Source organism: Macrobrachium nipponense, chromosome 2 (genome assembly GCF_015104395.2).
Source record: "Macrobrachium nipponense isolate FS-2020 chromosome 2, ASM1510439v2, whole genome shotgun sequence".
Lineage (NCBI taxonomy): Eukaryota > Metazoa > Arthropoda > Malacostraca > Decapoda > Palaemonidae > Macrobrachium > Macrobrachium nipponense.
In genome coordinates this window covers 110,043,532-110,053,225 of record NC_087201.1, presented here as the reverse complement: position 1 = coordinate 110,053,225, position 9,694 = coordinate 110,043,532, and the positions used below count along the sequence as shown (strand labels likewise).

The 9,694-nt window shown below is 37.5% G+C and overlaps 1 long non-coding RNA gene across 1 annotated transcript in view; it reads left to right on the top strand.

Annotated features, from left to right (window-relative positions):
* LOC135220909 (uncharacterized) overlaps positions 1 to 9,588 on the top strand; it is a 59,322-nt gene extending 49,734 nt beyond the window's left edge. The window contains exon 3 of the long non-coding RNA XR_010315818.1: positions 9,464 to 9,588. This is a non-coding gene — a long non-coding RNA (uncharacterized LOC135220909). The remainder of the gene's footprint in view (positions 1 to 9,463) is intronic.
* The last annotated feature ends 106 nt before the right edge of the window (positions 9,589 to 9,694 follow it).

The window sequence follows — 9,694 nt, the reverse complement described above, 5'->3', positions numbered from 1 at the left end:
CTCAATCTCTTAAATAGGAATTAGCGTAAGGCATCGTATTGACACAGACCTTCCATGTTAAGGCCTATCCACACGACCGGGCCTGATCAGCGTGCTCCAGGGTTGACGGGCAAATTCTGTCGGACTTATCCGTGAATGTTGTCCACACGGGTGAGGCGATATAGAAGTGGGCGTGCCCGACGATGCCAGTAGTGTGTTCAGTGCGGTACGATAAACATGGTGCCTACCGCAAAGAAGATGATAGTGTAGAATGATAATTGGTTTGTGTGTGATGAAATAGAAGAGAATATGGTGCAAAGAATAGCTCGGTAAAAGAAATGTATATGGTTTACGTACGTCTGCCAGGGTCGAAGCTCAAGCCATCGGGCACCACCATGGTGATTTTGCTACAAGACCCATCGGGCAATTTGACGGTTTGCCCGTCAAGTGTGCCCGTTAGAGGGAAGTCCGCCGATCAGGCCCAATCGTGTGGACAGGCCTCTACGATACCAGAATTAGTCAGGTTTTTGTTCGGTCCGTACTTTCCATTCATCTGTCAGTCCAATCATTTATGGGGTTGAACTAATATCGAATACTGTCCAGTCTCTTATCATGCTGGCTCCTCGAGCTGCATTGTCATCCGTTGCCCCTCACACCAGACTACTAAACGTTGTTGCATGTTTCTTTAACTCATGTTTGGAGTTTAAGAACTCCAAGATAACCTGTCTGGGGATTACTGCGGATCAGACATGCAAACCAAGGCGTTGACTGACTTTTTGTTTCGATGTTACCACAGCTGATTCATTGTTGATGTTTGCAGAAAGGCAGTTGTAAGAATTCGTATTGGATTTGTTTGAGCGTTCTTGTAATCGTCGACTACTTAAGCAATAGGTAGGGCTTATCTATATGTGTTTCTAGACCAAGGGTTCTTAACTTTTTGATGACTCCAGACCCTCAATACATATACCCTTTTTCTTAAAAGTCCACTTAGTCTTATTTGTTGACAATGTAGCTTAATATACTTAGTTTACTACATACTTTAGGTACTTTAGGTATGAATAACTAGGAATAGAACATGCAAGGAAATCAAAAGCATTTATAGTTTTATAGAGCTATTTATTTACAAAATGTAAACAAACCGAGTAATTTGGTAAGGTGCAATTTAAGGTTTTCTTCTGTATCATAAAATCTTATTTGTAATCAACTTTCATCATTTAATGATGAATGTATCCTTCTTAAGAAATAACATTTGTTGATTTTACTTAATATTTTTCATTCGCGGGAGTTTAGAATAGTACCTATATAAGTCGCTTAAAATATGGAATGACAGTTCTAATTCATAATTTATCATTGTAACCGACGTATACACTAACACATTAAAATCGAATATATACAAATATTCAGAGATCAAGTCCCATACCCCTAAAGGATATGAATAACCCGTTAAAAACACCTGGTCTAGAACGTAGTCGTAATCATGGTGTTGAAGCTGATGCACTCAGGCAGTTGTCATCATTGTTTGTTGTTCCTAATGTACCCGCCCAGTCTACGGGCAGGTCAAACCACAACACAATAGTCAGTGAGAACATTCTCTTGATTTATAACGTATTCCAGCAGTTGGTATGTGTTGCATTCTCGTCCTTTAGTACTTAGGTCCTAAGAAGACAGGGTGGTCATTCACGTATTTTATTATGGTATATCAATTACAAGTAAGGAGACCCATGCTTATCCTGGCTTCCCCACCCAGTCGTGGATGGCGGGAGATCTTCACACAACTCCCAGAAGGTTCAAACTAGTAGAATGGAGAGAGTAGTGTTCTCAATACATTACATCCTCCCCCTTAGGTTAACAGACAAAAATTTAAATTTGTTCAATGAGTCTCCTAGGTTTCTTACTTACTCTGGTAGATTTTCTTACAATGGCACCAGTATCACAATTACTGTTCTCTGATCCTACTACTTCTACATTGGGATTACAAACTCATACCCGAGTTCTGAATAGTGTTATTTGTTTCTTTCTAATCCTTGTACATTACGGGGAGAAGAAACTACAGGAACATAAGGGAATCATTGTATCTTCTAATAGTGACGGTTCAACAGTTACTCTAGTATATACATTTTTCTCTCAAATAACTGTGAAAGGTGACGCTTCCAAGTCAAATACATTAACCTCTACAGAAACCAAATAATTTCTTTCACCAAGAACTTTGATAAATCTTAGCTTCCACCCATTCTGGTCCTTTACCAAAATTCTTGGCATATACTGCATCGCCAACTCTGAATTTAGACTCATGAACATAACACTCATCTCTTTGTTTAGGCATTATAACATCTAATGGACCCTTAAATTTCTTCCAAACAATAATTCAGCTGGGGAGCAGCCAGTAGAAGACTGTACTGTACGTCTATAGGTATACAAAAATTTTGCCATTCTGGTTTTTACAGGCAAATTACAATCAAACTTTTTGAAATTAGTTTTGAATATTCGGACAGCCCGTTCTGCAAGCCGTTTGTACTTGGATTATATGGTGATCTGAACAATGTCTAACACCATTTTCTGAAAGAAATTCTGAGTCCCCTAGACATAAAAACAAGTTGCATTATCAGATACAATTGTGTCAGGAATACCATAATTAGCAAAACATGACCTTAAACATTGTATGGTACCCTCTGAAGTTATATTGGTTGAAGCATAGACATCAATAAATTTAGAAAAGGAATCAATAATAATCAAATATTGCATGTTGTCAATGGGTCCACAATAATCTACATGCAAGCGGGACCAAGGTCTATCTACTGACGGCCAAGATAAAGGTGAAATGCCCTTATGTTTGAGATTTGTTATGCATAATGCACAGTTGGAAGTTATTTGTTCTAAATGGTGGTCCACCATGTTGGGCCAATATACAAAAGACCTTGCTTCAGCTTTCATGGCAACAATACCCTGGTGGCCCTCGTGAAGCATTTCCATAACACGCTTTCTCAACATCTCAGGAACCAAAAATACGATTCCTATAGAGTAATACATTGTCATGCAAGAAAGATCATTTCTCAATTTATAGAAAGGTAACATACAAATTTCCATCACTTTTCCTTGGGGACCCCTTCCTTACATAATCTCGTACTCTGCATAAAACAGTGTCTCTTTCTAACATTCTTTTTACCATTGTAACATCAAAAGAATTCTTATCCAAAATATTAATCAAATTTACATATTCTACCTGGTACATGAAAATCAGCATCATCTCTACACAATGGTAGCCTACTAAGAGCATCTGCCACTGTATTATGCACTCCCTTAATGTGTTCAATTTAAAATCAAAACCTGATAGAAATAAAGCCCACCTTTGAATACGAGCATTAGATAATTGTGGAATAGACTTACTAGGGTTAAATAGATGAGTCAAGGGTTTATGGTCCGTCCTGATAACGAACTTCCTACCCAAAAGATAATCAGAAAACTTCTTGACTCCAAAAATAATGGATAGAGCCTCTCTATCAATTTGAGAATAATTACACTCAGCATTAGATAATTTTCTACTTTTGAAAGAATAGTAGAAATTCTATCCTTATATTCTGCTTAAGAACAGCTCCCACTCCTTCAGGGCTAGCATCAACTTCTAAAATCATGGTAGCATTGGGGTTAAAAATTATCCAAAATATCAGCTCTTCCCAAAGCTTCCTTAATACTCTGAAAAGCTTCTTCATGAAACTGCTGCCAATGAAACTCCACTTCTTTTGGGTTTAAATTATATAAAGGACATAAAATAGAGCTGAACTGAGGTACAAACCTATTGTAATAAGTTACATAGCCCCCCAAAAATGATTTTAAACGACTGAACAGAGTGAGGGGTTGGAGCTTCCAAAATTGCCTCTATTTCTTGGGTCAGGTTTTTAATTCCATCACAACTTAAAATGTATCTAAAATAAGGGTACTTCCCCTAGAAACCAATAATACATTTATCTTTATTCAATTTAACATTTCTCTGTTGCAAAAGTCGATAAAACCTTAAATAAACTCTTGTCATGTTCCTCGTTGGTAGCGTCCACAATCAATATGTCATCTAAAAATACATGAACACCCTCAATATTTGCCAATAATTCAGAGATAAACCTCTGAAATATACCTGGTGCTGACGACAACCCAAAAGGCAATCTATGCAAACTTATATAATCCCAAATGAGTATTCTAATCAAATATTGTTGAGAATTTTCACTCACAGATACCTGTAAATATGCATTTTTCAAATCCAATTTCGAAATATACTGACAAGAACCTACATTTGCCAAAATATCATCCAATCTCGGTAATGGGAAGGTATTAACACTGGTTTGGGTATTGAGATACTTACAATCTACACAAATCCTTATTTCACCATTAGGCTTCATTACAGGAACAATAGGACTGGCCCAATCTCCAGCATGCTCGACCTTGCTCACTATATTTTTACTTTCTAGTTCTTTCAAACTATTCTCAATTTTACATTTATAATGATAAGGAAACAGATCTAGCTTTAAAATACTTAGGCACAGCATTTCTTTTAACATTAATTGCATTCATAATTTGTAATGGGTGATCCTTCCACAACCTGATACTCATTGAACATTTTTACACAATCAAGCTTAGCCTAGATGCACTACTTGGGGTAATATGAGGACCTTTAAATTTATCATCACACACATTATCAATTTGTACCCATGGTATTTCAATTTCTTCATCAAAAGACCTGCCTGCTAAATTTAAATTCATTATCTACAACAAAAAACTTTTGTCCCTGGACCATTTGGCCTTAAAAGAAACATCACAATTTATTTCACCGTACACTTGCATTTCAGCTTTATCATAATTTGCTAAGCGTTTCCTTGTTGGTAATGGGGTTAAATTCAATTTATTAGCATCATGCCGTGAAATAGTGGATGCACCATGCCAGTGTCTAATTCAAACTCTAGGGGAAACCCATTTAACCTTAAAATTTCTCTATATGGTTCCTCATAATCATCGACAAAATCAATAGAATTCACATTAACATCAAAAAGTTTCAATAAATCATAAGAATCATGGAAACTTTCATAACAGGGAATATGCTTACTAGTAGACTCCTCTACATCATGCACTGTATTAACATTCCTAGATTTATTTCTAGCCTTTTATTGGGACACACTGTACTAACATGGCCTTCCTTGCCACAGGAATAACATTTAGCATTCTTAAATCTACAATTATTAGCTAAAAAAAAAAAAAAAAATTGGGGTTTTATCCGGACCCACAATGAATGCATTTACTTTGAACTTTACAATAATCACTTTTACCTCTCCCTTTAGAGTCTGCACTAGAATTAGGCCTAGGCCTAATTACCTTATGCCTAACCTTGTTAACAGTACCTGCATTCCTATTAAACTATAAAAGAAGAACTTTGAAGTAGGACTACATTCAGTAACATAAGCAGTTTCTAAATTGGTAACCATTGGCAAGTAATTCACGAGAGGAGATTGATTTAAACTCAAAAGGATCAGCTAATAAAACCTTAAAATATACTTCATTATCAATACCAACCAATAATTGTTCCTTCAACCTTTGGTCAAAAATCACTATTAAATCACACTGTTGAGCTAAACAATTTTAGTTCTGCATAATATTCCTTCACGGACTCATACTTTTCTTCTTCCTCTGTAGGAAATCACACAATGCTCTATGATAACTTGGTTTTGTTATAAAATGCGACTTTAGTTGATTTACTAGGTCATCAAATGGAACTGCAGACGGCAATTTCGGTGCTGTTAACTTACAGATCGTGGAAAATGTCTCTACTCCAACTGAAGAAAGCAACAAAGCCCTTTTGCTGTCGCCTCTGTTACTCATTACTTCACAATTCATGGAAAATAGATCCAGCCAACAAGATAATTCAACTTATCTGGGTTAAACTCGGGAATTGCTCGGTCTCCATTGCTGCTGCCATCCTTCCTGACAGGGTATGGAACTTCGGTAGTCCCCAACAAATACAGCTGAATTCAGGCTACTCGAATACTGGAGTCTGGACGTTGGCCAGGCCTAAACTGGTATGCTAGGCTAGATACGGCCGGCTGTCGTTGGTACACTAACTCTCCTTCAATGTGACATACCTCTTCGTACACTGGGTTCTTCCTCGTCGCCACTGTTGCATTCTCGTCCTTTAGTACTTAGGTCCTAAGAAGACAGGGTGGTCATTCACGTATTTTATTATGGTATATCAATTACAAGTAAGGAGACCCATGCTTATCCTGGCTTCCCAGTTCGTGGATGGCGGGAGATCTTCACAACAACTCCCAGAAGGTTCAACATAGTAGAATGAGAGAGTAGTGTTTCTCAATACATTACAGTATGTTTGCCTTATTAAAAGTTGCCACTCATGCCAAACACTATAGGCGTTATGCAAGTTTAATTAACTTGCTATTTAAAGTCCTCGCCTGATGGATAGCGTTAGAAAATTGAATTTCCGAATACTACCCATCTGGATTTACTATTTTATCATTTTCGAATGTAAATTTTTGCTTATTATCTTGGCCTTATTATAACTGAATCGCTGCTAAAAAAAACTAACACTTCAATTTACATGGCCCGATTCCGTTGAAGTGAGCTCGCCCTGCTGATTTACTACTTCTCATACAAGACTACGGTTCTGCGGTTGTTGCAACCGTCTTGTGGTCTGATTTTTAAGTAATGACCAAACCTGGTAGAAGGTTAATGGTCTGTAATATAGTAATAGACTTACACTTGGCGTAAACATAATAATGATGATAATTTTGAATGTGGACAAGATACGGGTCTAGCAAATCATCTAACAGCTCTGGCACACAATTACCTTTCCATTTCACAAAGGTTTCCTTCACGAGTTTCCGTCATTCCAGAACTTTCAGTTGTGGTTAGTAGCGGAGACCACGCCCATTTCAAGGGGGTTCAGGCTATCCTTATTTTGATCCTAGATGGTGCTTCTACATTTTGCATTCAAACACCTTTGTGAGTTAACTCACTGTGTACCTACTTAGTAAAGACTAAAAGCCCATTACTACTGAGCGTGTGATGTGAAGTTTGTCTACAAGCAGAGTACGTATATTATAACTGATCCTGTAATTAATTACCGTGAAATTCTAAACGGTCTTGAATATCACAAATTGTGGAGATACTTTTGGGTAGGTTTCTTAATTTGTCGCCCAACTTTAATGCTTTGTCATTTGTGCCCGGGTATGTTGGGTGTTCTTTAGTAAACATTGCGCGGAGGTTATCTTCCATTGACTGTTTAAGTGGCGGGCTTGGTGCTCTTGCTTCAGTTTCAAGACGGTGTTATCAAAAGAGGTCATCGGCATTCGAGATTCTTTGTATCCTTGAAACTGCTGGTTTTTTGCACTGCATTTGAAAGAAGCTCCCATTAAACTTCATGTATTTTGGCATGTCTCCGGATTCACTTTTCATCCAAGAATCCTTTCCGAGGAACCCAGATGCTTAGAGGAAAGAATCTTAGTCTGGGAAAGTTCTTTATCAATGATTTGATTCTTTTGGATGGTAGGATAGTTTTCTTCAAGGGCCTTGAAAGTCCACTGACAAGACACCTTAACAAGCAAGTGCTAGGTTAAGTTAATTTAGTATCTTACCGACGAAGTTCCGCTTATTGTTGAAAGGTCTTCAGTCAAACTTTGTATGGACTGAAGGTGGACCAATCATGCCTAGATGTTCAAAGAGGACAGGTAGTCTCTGCCTTTCTATATGGCCCGATTTCAAAACATAAATGATCTTTGAAGTTGTTTTGGGATTTTCGAGAACATGTATCTCTTTAATAGGACTCTCAAACTGCTTGTTAGTGTTGATGCTTCTGCAATGAAACATTTCTTTGGTACTCTATTGTAAAAAGTTTTCCAGCATATATTTAATAGCGCTATATAGTAAGCCTGCATTATACAGCATTGTGCTGTGCTCTCCTCCTTTCTAGTTTCAAGATGGTCAAGCCTTTAGTTTTAGACCTCTGCTGCTTTCACCAGACTTCTTGTTTGAGATTAAGCTGGCCTTGTGCCAGCACGGGCTCTGCTTCAAGAGCAGCCCGTAGATTTGTTACTTTGCTGCAAATTTGAGTTTTCTTATGGTAAACGAGTTAGCCTTTGCTGGAACCCCCGCTCTACTGTATGCAAGGAAACCGATGTTGTCTTTAAGATCTTTTTGCATGCTTTAGGCCAACAGCGTTTTAGCCGACTCTTCTCATTTTGACGGCTATTTTCATAGCTCATCTTAAACTCCGAAGGACTCTACAGTAACCTTTGAGTTGCAAGAACATCTTTTCACTGAAATTGCACGGTGTTCTGCTTTAGTCCTTGTTAGCTCAGCTCACACCTGGGTTGACCCTTTTTGGTGGTGGTGATAGTACTCCGACTGTTTAAATTTCTCGATTTTTTTTTGCAGCTGAATTACACGGATTTTCAGGTTAATTTCTATTTTTTCAATTTTATTTATTCGGGACAGCATGCTTTCTCTTGTGTTTTGTCGTTGTACGCATGTTGCGTCAGCACTAAAATCAATACGTACTTGTTTCAATGGAAGCGACTTGTCATCACAATGGATATCATATGGTGGCTTAAGAACTTTTAAATCAGAACCAAATCTTTCTCCGTGAAATTTTGCATAAGCTGAGATGGAGGGGGTTTGGGCGTTATGGTCATGGCAGAACTGGTAGGGCCGAGTTAAAATAAAATATGTTTCTGATTAAAATTTTAGTGGTTAACATTTTTAGGGTTTGATAGACGTGGATTCAAGCTCTATCAAGTGTTTGGAACAGTTACGGAACCTAAGTGCCTATTCATTATTTAATGTGCCTTTTTGCCTCAAGATATTGGCTAAATGTATTTTTAATTTTGCCTGTTACGTAGCGAAGGAAGCGTATGTTCTTAGGGGGCAATAACTTTATATTGCATAAACATTAAAAATGGTTGATCTTAACTAGCGATCTGGTTTCTGTTAGTCATGCTGTTTTGAAATGGTGTTTAATTTTCATATAACCAGTACTACCTGCATTGGCCAATTGCAGTCCAGAAGCATTGTTTTTTTCATTAACCTGTTCAAGTTAATGTGTAGAGGAGATTTAGTTTTGAGGTTTCTGGTAGCATTGTAAACTGTGTGCATGAATGCAAGGAAACAAAAGGGAAAATTGTGTGTTTGATAGAGGACGACAAGTAAAACCATTTTTTTCTTGTTATTCTCTTATCTCTTGGTTGAAATGTACTTTTATGGTTTGACGAGGGAGGACCTGTTTGCGTTTCATACTTCAAGTCTTCTAGCTCGTTTCTGACAAAGGTTACAGATGGTGTACACAAAAAAAGGTCTTGCATTAATCTATGTAAAATACGTAGGTTTTCATTGTAGTTGTCATGTTAAATATTTATTAATTTGAAATTGGAGGGACCAATTGTATGTCAATGTGTACTGAATGTTTATACAAATAAATTTTAAAAGTTCTCTTTTGCAGAATGTACACACATCACAACTAGTCTGCGTATGGTTTTGCAAGAGGGCTTCTGCAAGAGCATTAGGATTGTGAGATATCAAGACTACTAATCTGCTTGAGGGCTTGAGTAAGAGGAACTCTGAGAGTTCAAGTAGGACTAGTGTACACAATAAAGCTAGTCTGCATGTGGGCTTCTGCATTAGCAAGAGGAGTTATGTAAGAGGAAGAGGACCAGTGCACACAACAAAACTA